Source organism: Cnephaeus nilssonii (assembly GCF_951640355.1).
Source record: "Cnephaeus nilssonii genome assembly, chromosome: 5".
Lineage (NCBI taxonomy): Eukaryota > Metazoa > Chordata > Mammalia > Chiroptera > Vespertilionidae > Cnephaeus > Cnephaeus nilssonii.
In genome coordinates this window covers 75,895,387-75,913,324 of record NC_137076.1, presented here as the reverse complement: position 1 = coordinate 75,913,324, position 17,938 = coordinate 75,895,387, and the positions used below count along the sequence as shown (strand labels likewise).

Genomic DNA, 17,938 nt, shown 5'->3' with positions numbered 1-17,938 from the left:
TTATGGGTTTGCCCTGGATGGCAGTGCTTTAACAAGTCTGTCTGATTCAGGAGACCATGCACTTGACCTTTAATGTCCCTGCCTCTGTGCAGCCTAGTGCAAGCAGGCAACAATGCTCTACCACTTACAGCCGCCCATCCTTGCTGTCCTCTGGGGTCTGAGGGTGGCTTTAAACCAGTGGTTCTCAACCTTTCTAATGCCCGCGACCCTTTAACACAGTTCCTCATGTTGTGGTGACCCCCAACCATAAAATTATTTTCGTTGCTACTTCATAACTGTAATTTTGCTACTGTTATGAATCATAATGTAAATATCTGTGTTTTCCGATGGTCTTCGGCGACCCTGCTAGAGGTTCTCAACCTGTGGGTCGCGAATTGCTGCTGTAGAGCCTAAGACCATCGGAAAACACAGATATTTACATTACGATTCATAACAGTAGCAAAATTACAGTTATGAAGTAGCAACGAAAATAATTTTATGGTTGGGGGTCACCACAACACGAGGAACTGTATTAAAGGGTCGCGGGCATTAGAAAGGTTGAGAACCACTGCTTTAAACGAAGCCCTCTAACCTACATCTAGCTAACGCAGCCCTATCACAGGCGGGTAGAAGTCCAAGAGAGGTGCTAGAATTCCATCCACCTGTTTCCCCCTGCAGTGGGCTGTCCAGGAATTGCATTTCTCTTCATTTCTAGCAAAGAGGTCACTTCCAAGCCAGGCTCTCCCATAGCATAAAAGCCACAGCCCCCACCAGACCAGGGACCAGGGGAAAGACAACCGGGCCTGCGTTTTTACATAAATCTCCTGAACTGAAAATGTTGGCAGCTGATTCAGGATTTTACAAACACTTTCAGGAGGCCAAACTAAACACATCTGTGGCCAGAATCAGCTGGTGAGAAGAAATGAGAGCAGCAGAAAGCCCTTGGCACAGTGGTTGGCCCTCCACATCGAGGTTCGTTAATACCATGCAGGCTTGGGCCCCGTGAGAGACCTCCTGCCAGTGCCCACCTGAGGGGTCCTCAGAGGGAGCGGTGTCCCTGTACAATAAGGAAGGTCCTCTATGACAGGACCCAACGGCGACACCCTTCTCAGAATGCCGTTCCCTGCTGCCCAGGACCTGCCAGTATGCAGCCCGGCACCCCACCCTCACCCAGGTCCCTGTCCAACCTGCCCTCTGTGGAGCATCCCGAGCCCTCCTGGGCAGGGTGTTATTAAGGGTGCAGGTTTTGTGGTGGTTTAATTGAAATAATAACTAGGCTTCAGAGGACAGTCAGTGTTTGTAAGTGAAGCTGCCTTCCTTTGAACCATGTCTGTTGCAAAGGCCTCCCTGCCTCAGGTGAGCCTCCACTGTCAGTGGCTAATGAAGCCCCAGTGAGGCCTGGGCTGGGCTGTGGGACAGCCCTTTGCCCCTGGAACCCCCCTCTCCACCCCAGCAAGGGGTACAGGGAAGACTCCTTCACCAAGTTGAAGTCTAAGATTGCAAATACATGTGGGGCTTGGGGGAGCTGAGATTTGATCTTGGCCTCTGAGTTTTCCCTCTCCACTGGCCCCTCCAATGTCTCCCAAAGCAAGGTCTGCTCTGGGAGAATACCTCAGTGTCACAAGGCACTTTCTTTTGGAGACAGAAAGTGTCCCTGAAACCCCACCTACAAAGGAGACGAGGAATAGAAGGGTCACTTTTCCTTCCATTTGCACCTCCCACACTGCCCCCAGCACGGAGACACAGAGAGGAAGCTCTTTGGGAGTGTGGGTGTCATAGGGTCGCCTCAGTGAAGCGGCAGCCCACGGCCTCTCGGCAACCCTCGGCAAGTGGGCTCTCCCTCCAGAACACACCATGAATCCCCCACCTTCCCCCATTTATATTGCTACCAAACGGGTCCAAGCCATTTCCTCTCTTGCCTGGACTATTGCTCCCTCATAATCCAGTAGCCAGAATGATCTTTAAAAAGTATAAATCAGGCCCTGGCAGTGTGTCTCAGTTGGTTGGTGGGCATCATCCTGTGCACCGAAAGGCTGCCGGTTCGACTGCCAGTCAGGGCACATGCCCAGGTTGCTGGTTTGATTACCAGTTAGGGTGCATACAGCAGGCAACCTGATCGAGGTTTCTCTCTCTCTCTCTCTCTCTCTCTCTCTCTCTCTCTCTCTCTCTCCTCCCATTCCCCTAAAATCAATAAAAACATATTTAAAAATAAAATAAATTATAACATATAAATTTTAAATGTCCCTACTTAAAACCTTTCAAAGGCTTCCTACTGATCAAAGGATAAAACTCAAGCTCCTAGCCACAAGACCCCACATGATGTGCCTAACTCAACAAGTTCGTATCGACCCCTAGCCCTGCTCCAGCTACACCTGCCTCCTTTCATTTCCTGAAGCAAGCCTGACAGTCCATGCTTTGAGACCTGTACACAGCCTGTACCCTCTGCCTTGTAATGGTCTATGCAGCCTATGCATGTCTGACTTTTCATTTTTCAAGTTTCAGCTTAAATGTCACATATGCAGGGTGCCTTATCTAAAGAAAGCTTCCCATCCTATTATTCAGTGTCTTCAGAGCATCCATCATAATTTGTGTTTGCAAATCTACTTGTCGAACACCCTTCTCCTCCAGAATATATGTTCCATGAAAGTAAGCCTGCTGGGCCCCAATGCCCTCCTTGCATAGCATTCAGCACAGAATAGGGACTCGATACGTGCAGAGTGCTGAGTGTATTTTTGTCCCCTCCTTCTAGAAGTGTGGGGACCATACGGCCCAGCTGGCCTGCCTGTAGCTTGCAGGAACAAACACCCCAGCCCAAAGATTTGTCCTGTTTTCACAGCCCTCTTCCCCATCTTAACCTCACACATTTTCCAGGACTCTTTACTTGGTTGGGCTCCTGGCTAATGATCAATGTCAACTTAGTAATAGGGCAGCAATTTGGTGGCAGATGTTTTCTTGGCAGCACTAGTCACTGGTCTTAGTGGGGGCCTTGGGTCTGGACTTGAAACATCAATGCCCAGTGCCAGCCCCCTTTAAAGATTTCTCTGCAAATAAACTCAAATAAACACCCTGGGCTTCCATTAACGCCCTTCCAGCTGACCCTGGAACAGTGGGCCTTTCAGGCCTGCTACTGCAGCCGCTCCCTGGGCAGTTAAAACACCCCAGCCTGGCCTCCAGCCTCTCCTCCCTGGGGGCCACCAGGCCTGCCCTGACAGCCACCACACACAGCAGGATTTCGTCTTCCTCCTTAAAAAAGGGGAGTGGGGGAGGCTTTCAAGCAGGCAATTTACCATTCCAGACACAATCTTTCAAAGAGAAACAAAAACTCTCCCTGTCTGAGGCAGACCACTAAGGCGTGTGTGTAATAAGATGCTAATACAATTTAATGATATTTCGGCTGGAAAACCTGTCCTCAGAGCCTCCTTGTGTCGGGAAGGCCAGACATTCAGAAAACAAGAACTGCATACTCTTAAATGGCTTTAAACGGGGGTCAGAGCCCCACTCTTTCCTATCTCTCATTAACTTTAATGCCTTCTCAGGGACAGTAATTGCTGTTACAAAAATGATTTTGTGCGCACAGATCCTCAAACTTGCTTCTCCAAGCACAGGGAAGCCTGAACTCTCCTTCGACACCCATCAGTGCCCACCTGCAATTCCGAGTGTCCCAGAGCGCACCCAGCTCCCCTAGAACATGCTGCCCACACCCACCCTCCAGACCCAGTTCTGGGCACATACCAAGGGGATCCTGGGAGAATGAAAGGGGCTTTGTCTATTTGTCCTTCAGCACCTCTCACCCTACTCTCCACCTCAGAGAGGGCAAAGCTCAGTCCACTTGCTCCCACAGATGGTTGCCCATTGGCAACTGCAGGGTCCTTCTGATCCCTTCTTCAGAGAAGGGAGTTGGCTCTTCAGCCTACCCTAAAGGGGAGAGATCAAAGGTCAAAGCTGCATTTGGACCCTGTCCAGGTCATTAATAATAATAATAATAAGAGTGACTAATACTAATCAAGTGCTTACCACATGCCTGGCTTTGGGTTTAGTCTTCTTTATGCAATATTGCTTAATCCACGTACCCACCATGACATAGGTACTATTATTAACCTTATTTGTAGATGAAGAAACTGAGTCACAGAAAGTCTCTGATTCCAGATGGTGTACCCCATCCCACTGGGCTACAGTACACAGGCCCACAACTCCTGAGTGTGGCTGGGGTACTCCAGATTCCTGTGGGCACCTTGCTGGGCTCCTAAGCTTTGAGCCACATGGTCCTAGGAGGGCAGAGAAAGCCAGGGGTACTCCCCTCCTCACAACTCTGACCTGGCCTTCCCTTAGAGAACCTAAAGGAGAATTTTGAGGCCCACAAAGAGCCCGCTGGATGAACTATGAAGAATTTGGACTGGAAGCCTCTGACCTGAGTCTTGGATACAAGACAACTATCTCCCTGTGAACAGGTACACCGGTTAACCAGGACACCCTGCCCCCAACTTCAAGGACATGGAAGTCAATGTCAAATGCCTAACCTTGACTCTGGGGTGCACCTGGGGCTGGGGACCAGCAGTCCCACTTCACCTGTCAATGAAAGCTAAGTAGAGACTTAGGAGAGCATCTTAGATTAGTATTACTGGCTGTTTAGCCAGGCAACTTAGGAAAGGGAAAAGCATGTTGGATGGGAAATATTTGCTGCATCTCAAGCCCAAACAACTTTATCCTTAAACACTTCATCTCCCAAAAGTGCTGGGGAGACCCCTGGCCAAAGAGTTTCAAGTCCAACATTCACTGCAAGTCCTGCTGCCTGGGGCAAAGACTTCCCTCTGTGAGGCATTTGCTGTGGAACCAAATGCTTTTCCACTCTAAACAACAGCCAACAGCACTTGGGACAACTGAGAGGGCTCCAGATCAAACAAACATCCTTTTTTTCTACCATGCAAACTTTCTCAATAAATTATTCGCCCACTTCGGATCAAAGCCTGTTTTTGCAGCCTGTGACCTAAAAAGCAAATAGCAACTCTTAAACATGAAAGCCCTCCTCCCAGCCTGGGTCGGCTTTATTACTCATTCCTTCCCCTTACAGTTATTCTGTTGTTATTTTCCTCCCCTGCTTGTTAGATGGCTCTGCCAGTTCCAACCTGCCCCAGGAAGATGGGACAGAAGGGATGGTACTTCACTTGGGGTCCTAAGGTGAGCAAGGAAGTCAGGGTAGGGGAGAAGCCAGCACCCTGGGAACCCAGGAAACAGGGCCAGGCCTGGTTGGCAGTTCCCTGGCGGGTCCTTTTGCCAAATGTCCTACTGGGAATTTTACCAGTGAAGGGAGTTAATGCCACCCTGGGAGGAGGGGGCAGGTGGCCCTACCACCACCAGGGCCCCGGAATCAGTTTGCAAACAGAACCGTTAAAGGGACCTCCTGACAGCTTGCCTGGGCTCAAAGCTCAGGGCTCCTCCCCTATCAATAAAGGTGAGATGGCAGGTCGGGCTGGCCCACTCAGCCCCTCCCCATCCCTTTGGCAATGCTGAGTGCAAACATGATGCCCCTTGATGATCCCCTGCAAACTCAGCCTGTGAGTGAAACTTTGTCTCAGAATCCTGCAGATGAGCAGGGGGAGAGGGGACGGGGGTGCTAAGTGCAGGGGCAAGGTTTGGAAATCTGCAGAGACCAGAGTGACCGGCTGCAGTGTGCCCTTGGCACTGGGCAAAGGGAAACATGGCTCTTCCCGCTCCCACCAGCCCTGGGCAAGAAACTTGCGGCGAAGACAGTAAGAAAAATATCAAAAGTCAAGTGCCCTGGCGGGTGGCAGAGTCTTAGGAGGTTGGGGGTGGGGGTGGGGGGAGGGATGGCACGCGCCTCCAGTCTGCCCCTGGAGGCAGTCCGCGGGACCGCAGGCTGGAGGCGCGCCGGCGTGATTCCGACCGCGGGAGCCGGGAGGAGGAGCCGGAGGTGGCTGCGGGGGGCTCTGGCCCAGGCAAAGGAAGGGCAAGAGGCGGTTCAGGCCGGGGGTGGCGACGGGAGATGGACTGGACGCCCGGGCTGGGGGGAGGGACTGGGTGAAGCGGTTAAGGGCCCCGCGCCCCTTGTGGAGTGAGCAGTTGTGGGGAAGTGTGTGTGTGGCGGGAGAGGGGGTCTTAGGCCTCTGGATGGTACAGTGAAGCCTTCCTGTTTTGCTGCCATCCCCATCTGACTAATCGCGAAGCTGACCCCCGTCTCATCCCTTGGCCTGGAGAAGAGGGTGTCTCAGGGCCCAGGGATAGGCGGGAAGGGACCGGAGGGAGCCACAAGTCTGCACACAGGCGGGGAAGAGGCGGGGGGAGCCGCTCCGCAGGCGCAGGCGAGTGGGTGGGAAGGAGGGAGGGAGAGAGGGAGGAAGAGAGGAAGGAGGTGAGGCCGGGAAGATGCCACTGCCTGGGGGGCGGGGCCGGGCCGGGGAACGGGGAGAGGGACTGCAGCGGTGCTCGGTGGGGGCGGGGGCTGCAGTGGCACTCATTTGGGGGTCGGGTATGTGAGTCCAGGCTGGGGCTGCCGCTAGCCTACGTCTTCCCGGTGCCACCCAGGACGCAGGGGCGGAGGCGGAGAGCCGGGGACTGCAGAACCTACCCCAGAGCGGGACGCGAACCCGCTGAGTTGGGAGAAGGTAAACAAGGGCCACGCCCCCTGCCGTCGCCCCGCGGGCGCGCACCCGCGGCTCCGGCCGCCGCGGGTACATTTCCACTCTCTCAGCGCTTCTCCCCCGCCGGACTCCCGCGCAGCCCTGGAGGGGGGAGCTGCCCCCGACCCAGCCCGCTCCCCCCGTGCCGGGGCTGCGCACCCTCTACACTCACCTGGAAAGGGCGTCCCCCACCCCTCCAAATAACTGTGTTTAATTTGTGCAGAGCCTCAGCGCCCGGGAGCTGAGCACGCTGCCCCCGCGTGCAGCGCCCGCGTGCACCTAGCCCGGAGAGGGGGCGACAGGGCGGAGGCAGTGACCCCCGGAAGGTGTCTGGGACCCGGCCGGCTGCACGTGAGCCCAGCGCGGGGTCATGTGCACCGGCTCAACCCGGTTCGTCTCCCGGACGTGCTGCGTACCAACAAAATGAAACTCGGGGCGACAGGAGGGCAGTTAACTCTGGGTCCTCCGAACCCTCGTCCCCGGCCGCTCGATCTCCCCTTGGCGCAGGTCTCCCGCTGCAGCCCCTCCGCCCAGCTCGAGCCACGGGGCAAGTTGCAGCCCCTGTGCGCCCCCGCCCGCCCGCGCCCCCTAGCCTGCCCGGGGGCTCTTTGCCGCAGTCATTAATAAAGAAGGTCGCCAAACTCACCCTTCCAAAAGTTGTTGTAGCGTGCGCCCCTCTCAGCCTCCCCGCAATGTACTCTTTAAAACACGACTGACCAACATGCGCAATCTCTCTTCCCTGTGCTGTGCATCCCCCCTCCCCCCGCGCGCTGGCTTCCTAGAACAGGCAGCCAGCAGGAGAGAGAGGGAGCGAGCGAGCTAGAGACAGAGCGAGGAGCGCTGGCAGATCTGTTGCAAAAACACAAAATAACGCCGTGGAGATGCGCAGGGCCCATAGCTGGGGGCTGGATCTTACCTTGCTCCGTGGTGCCCTTCCGAGGGGCGCTGCCCTCGGCTACGCGCCGCGGCGGGGACCGGCGCGGGAAGGATGCTCCCGAAATCCGGAGCTCCTGGGGCCGGCGCGGGCGGGCGGGGGGCGCGCATCCATCCGGGGTCGCGGCGAGGGAGGCGACGGGGCCCGCGGCGTCCCCAGCCCCGCGCCTCTGCCAGGGACGGTTCAGCCCGAGGGACCCGAGCCCTTGCCTTCTAGCAGTGGGCGCAAAGTAACTCCATGGACACTACTCACCCCCACCAAAAAATAGCTTCCAACTGCGATGGCCGCGGTCGGGACCATTCACCAACCCCCCTGTGTATGTTTCTGTTTCTTTTTAAACCAAGACTTCCTTGTGATCTCTTTAGAAAAAAAAAAAAATGTGTTGGGGTGGGGGTGGGGTGGTTGGGGGCGGGCGGGAGGAGCAAGGGAGGGGGAGTAGCCACTTTTTTCTTATTCAGTCCGAGCTCCACTCCTGACAACCCCCCTCCGTAGCCCGCCACCCCCCACCCCCCTGCGCCCAGTTGTTTGGCTTAAGAAACGGGTCCAGGTAACGTTGCAGGCCTCAGGAGGGAGGGTGCCCTGCCGGGCTGCCAGCCTGCCTGCACCTCGAGCCCGGACTCCCCACGGACTCTGGGGCGCCCCCAGCCCGCCCTGTCCCCAGGGCCGGGCCCGAGCGGCGGCTGCGCCCGAGCAAGTCCCATCAGGTCTGCTCACACTTCACACACTCACCCACATACCCCGCCCCTCCACTCTCTCACTCACACTTTCTGCTCACACCCCGCCCCCTTCTCGCCCCAGACCCGGGCGGTGCCCCCCGCAACCTTTAAAAAAAAAAAAAAGGCAAGCTTATACTTAAAAAAATCTTTTGGCGCCATATTAATGACGTACTTAAAATTTGCCATTTCTCCCTGCGTCAAAAAGACGTTTCTTTGCAAATAGCCTGAAGGCGACACTCGCGGAGGGAACGAGGTTTGCACTGAGCACCCCGCCTCCCGGGGCTCCAGCGCTGGAAGACCCTCGCCCTAGGCCCTGCTCCAGAATCGCTGGTTTAAAATGCGAATCGAATAAATCGCGTGGCGTTTTACAGCCTGAAGTGAGCAGAAAGTGCTGGCAGGAGCGGAGGGGAGGGCGCGCGCGAGTCTGGGGGAGGGGGCGCGGCCCTCCTCCCCCACCCCCAGCAGATGGAAACTACCATCCCGGGCGGGGAAAACTTGAAATTGTGGGCGACCTCTAGAAAGGAGGGGCAGTCCGTAGAGGGTCCCTCTCGGGCTCATCGCCCCCTCCTCCCGCCCGGGTGCCTCCTGGCACCCAGCTCTGCCCCGCATTTCCGGGGGGTGGGGAACGTAGTGATGGGTGGGTGGCTGGCTGCAGGTCCTGGCCCTAGAGGAGTTTGCCCCGGGGTATCCCCTTCCCCTTGCTTGTCCTTCCCACTCCCCATAAAGGGTTAAAAACCGAGGGGCAACTTCCAAGGGTTGGCACTTGGCGAGGAAGCGGGGCGCCCCTCTTCCCACCCTTCGCCTCCTCGCCCCTCCTCCTCCGGCTCCACTTCCCGACTTGACCTTGTGGTGCACAAACAGTGCGCTCGGATCCTCGCAGTTTCTGGAAGAAGAGCTTGTGCTCGCCAAGCAGGCGGACTGTGAGGCGGCTTGCGAGCGGTGGCGGGGCCTTGGGTCGGTTCCCAGAGCCGCGGGCCACACCCACTCAACCCATAGTGCCCGCCGCGCTCACCTTCTCTCGAGGAAGGAGCCGGGCTGGCCTCCTGGATGGGGAGGAGTGAGAGGCAAGCTGCAGCCTTCTCCCGATGCTCCCAGCTGGGGAGGAGGTGGTCTGGTCTCGGGCGGGATTTGGAGAGGGAGACCTGGGAGCCTGACCCAACTTCCCCAAAGCATCATGGCCAACTTTTTCTTCACCCTACCTTTTGGGCGCCCCTCAAAGATGATCCAATAATTTTTTCAGCTCACCTTTGGCTTTGAAGGCACATGGATGAGTAATGAACTGGGTCAGGAACCACCTTCCCTCTCCAAGACTGAAGATTGTTTATTCTTTTTCCCCCCTCTGCACCCTACCAGGGGAAGATAAATATTCAATTTACATAAGGTGACTTTTATGTCACAATTAAAAAGATTACCCAATGGAATGTTGTGAACACAGTTCTTATAGGAGAAATAAATCTAATAATAAACTCATAACAGCCCAAATCTTCTGACAGGATTGATTGTCTACACAACAAAGAGGGAGATGATGGATGCTGAAATAAGCACTTTTGCAACAAGAAAGAAACAGGAGCTCAAGGGACTCAGTTCAATATTTCTCTTCCTTGGCCTTCATTCACAAAGTCTGGGAGGGCTTGTCTGGCAAGATTGACAGGCTGGGTATCACCTCCCACTTAGCCCTGGCTTTAGCTCTCAGTGGTCAGTTAGTAGGATATACCAAAGCCCAAGTCAGTGCCTGCCGACAGTGGCAGGCTGTGGGCAAGTAACACAATGGTTAAATACTTGGGTTCTAATCCTGACCCTTCAGTTCAGAAGCTGCTTGATGTGGGCAAGTGAATTCATCTCTCTGGTTCTCTTTTTCCTCTTCTGTGGAATGGAGTGGTGGCAGGGTTCCTAAGGCCATGTGTACAAATACACACACATGTATACATGCACATGTATGTATATATGTACATACACATGCTATGTGTGTAAAGCAGGGCCTGGCTCAGAGTGCACAAGTGCACATTAGAACTTCCCCTGGTGCCTACCTTTTGGAAGGGTGAATGTGCCCTCTAAAAGCTCTTAATGCTAAAAAACTGGGGACAGTGATTTGTGTCTTACCCTCTATGAGGACATATACAAGATCTCCCAGTGTGGGCAAAAGGGAAAGCCAGAAGAAACTGTGACAGATGGTGGGCTTTGTGACCAAGGTCCAGATGTCAGTCTCAGCCACACATCTGAGGTGGGAGTGAGTGAAGGCACCAATTTACAGTGGCACCGTCCAAGGGGACTGCTCTGGTTAGGTCTAGTTGCAGAGGGTTTACATGCAGGAGAGGACTGGACATCCCCTTAGCCATCAGGATCCCACGAATCTTGGCAAGCAGTTAAAAAATGACCTAGAGAGCCCTAGCTGGTTTGGCTCAGTGGATAGAGCGTGGGCCTGCGGACTGAAGGGTCCCGGGTTTGATTCTGATCAAGCCCCGGCATTATGGGCCGATCCCCAGTTGGGGGTGTGCGGCGGCAGCCAATCATTGATTCTCTCTCATCATTGATGTTTCTGTTGTTCTCTCCATCTCCCTTCCTCTCTGAAATCAATACAAAAATATATTTTTTTAAAATGACCTAGAGAGATGGAAGAGGGAGGGAATGACCATTTATACAGTGACCTATCTGTGCTGTACACTGTACATGCCATCCCATTTCATCCTCACAAAAACCCATCTTACCTATTCTGAAAGGTTTAGTAACTTACCAACAATCATGCGGCTAGCAAGTGGTAGCAGAACTGGCACCTAGTCCAGCTGACCTGGAAGCCTATGTGTTTTCCATTTACCACACTGCCAGAAATAAAAAGTATTAGTATTAATGGTTTGATTGAGGATGGGGGCCTGGTTGCTGTATAGTAGGTAAGAAAGAATTTTATGTGCAGCACCTTGATTCTGAAGTGACTCCCTGAGTTTGGGTATGACCCACGTCCCCTAAAAGGTCCTTGGAAGATACTGCTTGTTTAGGACTGGAAGCTCCATCAAGAATCCTTGGGTTCCTACAGCTCTCTGCTGTTTAAGGTTAACCTTGGAAATGTTAGCAGAATGATAGCCATAGAGCTAATTATAACTTTTTAATGTTTACTAAAAGTCTCACAAATCATTAACTTTTTACAGAAAAAAAAGAGAAGAAACAGAGTTCTTAGAGATGTAATCACTCTTTTTTCCCCAACAAATATTTATTGAGTGCTTCCTGTATGCCAGGTACCATTCTAGGTGCTGGGGACACAGCACTACCATGACAGACAGAAATGCCTGCTCTCATGGAACTTTCTAGTGAAAGGAGATACACAATTTGTTTATTTTTAAAATATATATATTTTTTATTGATTTCAGAGAGGAAGGGAGACTGAGAGAGAGATAGAAACATCAATAACGAGAATCATTGACCAGCTGCCTCCTGCATGCCTCCTACTGGGAATTGAGCCCATAACCTGGGCATGTGCCCTTGAATGGAATCAAACCTGGAACCCTTCAGTCCTCAGGCCGAAGCTCTATCCACTGAGCAAAACTGATTAGGGTTACACAATTTGTCTAGATAGTAAAAAGATAGCCCTAGCTGGTTTGGTTCAGTGGATAGAGCATCGGCCTGCGGACCAAAGGGTCCCGGGTTCGATTCCAGTCAAGGGCACACGCCTGGGTTGTGGGCTCGATCCCCAGTAGGGGGTGTGCAGGAGGCAGCCAATCAATGATTCTCTCTCATCATTGATGTTTCTATCTCTCTTTCCTCTCCCTTCCTCTCTGAAGTCAATAAAAAAATATATTTTTAAAAAAAGAAAAAGAAGTGGTCCACAGATAGTACCCTTGAGCACTGCAAGGTTAGGAGGAATCAGCAAGATGTTAATAAAGAAGTATCCAGACATTTCTCCAAAGAAGAGATACAAATGGCCAATAAGCACACAAAAAGATGCTCAACATTACTAATCACTAGGGAAATGCAAATCAAAACTACAGTGTGATACCTTCTCATACTCAGGATGGCTAAGATAAAAACAAAAAAAACAAAACAAAACAAAAACACAGAAAACAAGTGTTTATGAGAATGTGGAGAAATTAGAAGAACCTTTGTGTATTACTGGTGGGAATGTAAAATAGTACAGCCATTCTCAAAAAATTAAAAAATAGAATTACCTATGTTCCAGCAATTCCATTTCTGGATATATTCCCCCCAAAATTGAAAGCAGAGTCTTGAAGATATATCTGTACACTCATACTCACAGCATTATTCACAATAGCTAAAATGTGGAAGCAACCCAGGTGTTCATTTGATGGATGAATGGAAATGTGGTATATACATTCAATGGAATATTATTCATCTTTAAAAAGGAAGGAAATTCTGCCGTGTGCTACAGCATTAATGAACCTTGAGGTTCTTACGCTAAGTGAAATAAGCCAGTCACAAAAACATAAATACTGTGTGATTCCCCTTGTATGAGATATCTAGAGTGGTGACATTCATAGAGACAGAAAGTAGAATGTGGTTGCCAGGGGCTGGAGAGAGGGGGAAATGGGGAATTACTGTTTAATGAGTCCAGTTTCAGTTTTGCAAGATGAAAGCGTTCTGAAGATGAATGGTGGTCATGGTTGCACAATAATGTGAATATATTTAATATCACTTAATGCACACTTAAAAATAGTTACAGTAATACAATTTATGTTATGTCTATTTAACCACAATAACAAAATTGGGGGGAGGGGGGCGTGGAAGAAGGAGGTGGAGGAGGAGGAGGGGAAGAATCCAGAGAGGTTGGAAGCCAAATGAAGAGAGTTTCAGGAGGAAGAAAAGGCTCTATGTCCAAAGCTGCCAAGGGGTCAGGTGAGATAAGGGCCGACAATTATTGATCATTAGGTTCATCCAGGTTGAAGTTATTGGTGATCTTGACAATGGAGTGACATGAGCAAAAGTTTGATTGAGTGGGTTCAAGAGAAGGTAGGAAAGTTTATAGTTGTTATAGCTTGTTCCAAGAGTCCACCTGAAAATGAGATGTCCTCTGTGTATCTATGTTTATAGAGATGGATAATTATGTATCTGTAGAAATTCAATTCAAACAACTTTTGTTGAGGATCTCCCAGGTTCTAGGCATGGGAATGGATGCTACAGACACTGAGAAAAATAAAACACATTCACTGCCTTCCAAGATTCCACAAGAATGATATAGCAAACGGTGGGGAAACGTGAGATACACACAAAATGATATATATGGCTAAATATACAGTCAGCCTGGGCATCAATTTTTCCAGCAACATAGACAATGTGGTTAAAGCTGTGGATTCTGGATTTGGGCAGTCTTGGGTTTGAGTCCTATCTCCACCATTCACCTGCTCTGTGATTTTGCACAAGTCAGTTAATCTCTCTGTTTCTTAGTTTCCTCTGTAAACTAGGGATGCAATAATTTCCAAACTTTAGTGTGCCTGGGATGTTTGTTAAAAACAAACAGACTTCTGGGCCTCATTTCCAAAAGTTCTCAATGGGCAGGTATGAAGCAGGGCCCAGGGATCTACATTTTTAAACAAGCACCTGGTCATGCTTGATGCCCTTGGCCTTGAACCACACTTTGTAAAAGACTAGGAATTTATCCACATGATATGGCATTGGCCTGGCACTCAGTAATTGCTCATTTAACAATAGCTGTTCTTCCACCGGAAGCAAAAATTCTTTCTCATAACTTGCAATTGATGTCCAGAAACAGAAGTCCAGCATACCCTGAACACATTAAATTGAGAAAAGAGCACAAGAATCGTTCAATATTTATTCATGGAATATTTACTGAGTGCCTACTATGTTCTAGATCAGGCATGTCAAACTTGCAGCCCATGGGCCTCATGTGGCCCACAATGAATATTTTTGTGGCCCAACAGTATGTAAGAAACATTTTAATAAAAATTTCATAACTTAATTTTTACAGTATCCTGTTATACAGCATCATTATTAATAACGAACTACAACGTTCGCTAATGACTGATTACTATAATGGTGTTGCATTCATTTCCCTTACATGCCTTACACGCAGGCGGACCATTTCTCTCCACTAATACTAGCAGCAAATATTTTAGCAGCCGATTGCCACATCATTAGTCTTATACTGACTTGTTTGGTGTGCGCAACAGGAAATATTTTGCTTTTGGAGAACAAGAAAAATAGGTTTATTTGCGTTACACTTACTAATTTGTGCAGTTATTCAATGTCTGTTAAGTTAATGTTCAAGAAAATATATTAATTTTTATTGAAATGTTCTATTATTTTATGTTAACGATTACTCATTTATTTCAGCCCTTTGTATTCAGCATGTCTCTATCGAAATAAACCTACGTTTCTATGAAAATTGAAGCTTTTGTTTTTTTGCAGCCCACATAAACTTAAACCTTGTTTCTTTGGCCCGTGTTAGCCTTTGAGTTTGACATGCTTGTTCTAGACAGTATTCAAGGGCTGGGGAGACAGAAAATATCTGACTCAATAATTTGTCTGAGTCGTCAGCTAGGTAGAAGCCCCAAATGTAGTTTGCCACATTTTCTAGCAGCCAAGTGAGAAGTCCTATGTTTAATCACTAGCTGCCTGAGGTCATACTTGTCCAATGTTAACATGCACACAGTTACCCGGGACCTTATTCGAGTGCAGATTCTGACTCATTAGGTCTGGAGTCGGGCATGAGAATCTGCATCTCTAATAAGCTCCCAGGTGCTGCTGCTGCTGCTGCTGGTGGTCACAAATCACACTTGAAATATCACAGTTTTAGAGTGTTAGGAAAACTGGATCACTTGCCCTCAACATCGGAGTGCCTGTAGACATCTGGGGAATCCTGAAGGGAAAACATGAAATCTGGGAAGACTGCACAGATGCAGGTGTGATTGGCTCACACTTTCTTCTGTCTCCTCTGTTTCTGGAATCCAGTCCTTATCCTCTCACATATGGTCAATGGCATTAGGTGGCCTCCTCTAAGGGAGAGAGACATTCATTCTGTTGGTCATTTGGTAAATTTTTGCTGGCTGCCTATCTATGCCAACCTCTGTGCAAAGCACATACTTTGGCATTCCAGAGAGTACTAATCCAGCAGCTTCCGCCTCCTAGGCTCCAGGCAGGGGCTGCAGCAGGGGTTTGGGACAGAGAAAAGCTGCCCAGGCAGTATCTGTGGCCGAAGACACTGCCCTGGCAAGACCCAGCCTTGGCTCTTTCTGTGGTGCACTATAAATGCATGCCTGGGAGAGGCACCCCTCTGCAGTCGTTGCCAACTGGTTTAAGACGGTACGGACCAGCACCAGGAGATGTCTGGATGATGTGCCAGCCAGGCCACCTGTCTCTCCGCAGACTCTCAGCCCCAGCCCAGTGGCCACAGATGGCAGAAGGCAATGCTGGTCTCTGGGGCCTCCAAATGCCTCCCCGGAAACTGGCAGCAGACAGTAACTCCAGCCAAGTCAGAGGCCAGCTTGACCAGAATCTAAGTGTGAGACACCCCACTCGGAGCTGAGGGGCCCAGCCTAATCCAATAACCACCAAGAACCAAAGGCACTGGCTCCAAGTCAAGTTGAATAAGCAGTTCAAGCAAAAGCCTTTCACCCTTTCCCAGGGTTTCTGATAAATCAAAGCAAATCCTCCCCCTCACCCCACCCCCCAGTCTAGCAACCTTACAGAGACCGCTCCCGTGCATTTACTGAGGGTAACTTGGTTTTATTAAAAACCAGAGGCCCAGTGCACCAATTCGTGCCTCGCAGCCCCACCTGGCACCCCTCCTTGGCCTGGCACCACCCATCACCAGCTCCACCATCCTGGGTGCCGGTCCTGCCCCCTGCCACCACCACTGGTTGTGTCTGCAGGGCGATTCGATCGGGCCCGCTCGCACCCGCCTTGGCTTGATGCTGCCTGCCCATTCACCTGCTCCACCATCCCACCGTGGTCCTGCTCTCGTCAGGGCCTATCGGGGCCAGCAGCGCCTCCCTGGCCGCCCACTGCCAACGCCGCATCACCGACACCAGCCATGTTTCATGCTGCCCCTGATGGTCAGTGCACATCATAGCAAGCGGTCAAACTCGTGGTCTCCCGGTTGAACTCCTGGTCGAACGACCGCCCAAGGGGACAATTTGCATATTAGGCTTTTATTATATAGGATAGCACACATTTAACAAGCACCTACACAAACAAGGCTCTATCTTAGGGCAGATTTGTCTCCAAGGGACGTAGGCCCATTTAGGAAGATAATTCCTTAAGCATATGCAGGATAGTCAAGGTAAAGCAAGCCATCTTGGGAGCTCGTGGGTGGAATAGTTAGGGAGTTTCTTGAGAAGGCCATCGATGGACCTGCATATACCATAGACGCAGTTCCGGTGAGATGGAGGGTGAGGATGTTCCAGGGAGATGGTGATGTCTGCGAGGGCCGTAGCAGCGCAGTGGGGTACAGAAGACAGTGCTAAGAGCTGGTCCTCCCTGTTTCCTGAAGAGGAACTGCCCTTTGTACAGGAATATATACTAGTACACTGCCTGTGGGTGAAAGTGAGCCCTGCAGTCCCCCAAGTTGAAGGGGGAGATGAGAGCGTGCAGTCTGCTTCCAGGAATCTACGTGGAGGGACCCTCTGATATGGCACGAGAAGGTTTAAGAACGTCAGTACATCACTGTAACAGTGAAAAACTGGAAACAGCTTGAATGTCCATCACTAGAAAACGGGCTAAATAAACCCGTGTAAAAAGAAGACAAAAAGAAGAATTGTTGTGTTGTTTTGTGTGTCTGATGTACAAAGAGCCCTAATAAAAGTGTGAAGTGAAAAAACACATTTCAGAATACACAAATATTGAATCATTTTATTGTATACCTGATAATAAAGCAAGTTTCAGGCTAACATGCACAGCATAATCCCATCCACATTTAAAAAATACCTACAAAAGCCTACATTTTTATCTCAACACGGACACACAGAGATATGTAATTTCATAGAAAAAGCAGAGTGGAAAGATAGCCATCAGACCGATGACTGGTTGCCTGTGTTGGAGGTCGGGGAGTGAGGTTGGGAAGGGGTGGGGGGCTGGAGTGGGGCTGTAGAGATGGAGGGGAAGAGCTGACTGTGGTTGTTGGAGGAGCCCCAAGAAGCCCTTTGCATTTGGGCAGTGCTGGTGGCCCCACGGGAGCTTAGACTTCTCCTGGAATAGAAGCATTGTTGGGGTGGAGGGACATGCTCCCTGAGCCCAAAGATGGGCTAGAGTGCCATCCTGGAGGGCAGGGGCAAGAAGGCTGCCATCTGGTTCAGCCCAATGCTGACTGGGTGGCCTGGCGCCTGTTTGGCCTCTTTGGGCCCCAGTGGCAATGTCCCTCTGGGCTTATCTGGCTGGCCCAGCCTGAGATTCTTAGTCCTTCCAGAGCCTTCTCATGGAGGTTGAGATCCAGCAAGGCATGGAAAAGCCCCACTTTGGTCTTCTGGGACTTAGGCTTGGGCCAGGCAGGGACTGGGAACCATGTGAGAAGAGAGAAGTTTCCAAGTAGCATGGCCTCCTGTGGGGGCTCCCTCCTCTGACAGGGGAGTACCATTTCTTCCCAACACATTCCGCTTGAGGATATCTGGCCCAGCCTGGCTCCTTTAGGGAGCAAATAAGGGGATAATTTATGACCTGATGGGCTCTAAACAGTTAATGAAACTTACTACTAAGTGAGGGTTCTGAGCTGGGGGAGA

At 50.9% G+C, this 17,938-nt stretch overlaps 1 protein-coding gene across 5 annotated transcripts in view; it reads right to left on the bottom strand.

Moving 5' to 3' along the window:
* Nucleotides 1-11,080, bottom strand: part of JADE2 (jade family PHD finger 2) — a 50,469-nt gene extending 39,389 nt beyond the window's left edge. The window contains exons 1-2 of one of the 5 annotated variants that reach the window (XM_079771422.1): nt 10,996-11,080; nt 3,712-3,894 (exon numbers count right to left, since the gene is read on the bottom strand). The gene's annotated coding sequence lies outside the window, so the exon portion shown is untranslated. Of the gene's footprint in view, nt 1-3,711; nt 3,895-7,260; nt 7,506-7,530; nt 7,670-9,107; nt 9,191-10,995 lie in introns of those variants that run through there. The other 4 variants (XM_079771423.1, XM_079771425.1, XM_079771421.1 and 1 more) reach the window with 4 other exon arrangements.
* Nucleotides 11,081-17,938: the final 6,858 nt, after the last annotated feature.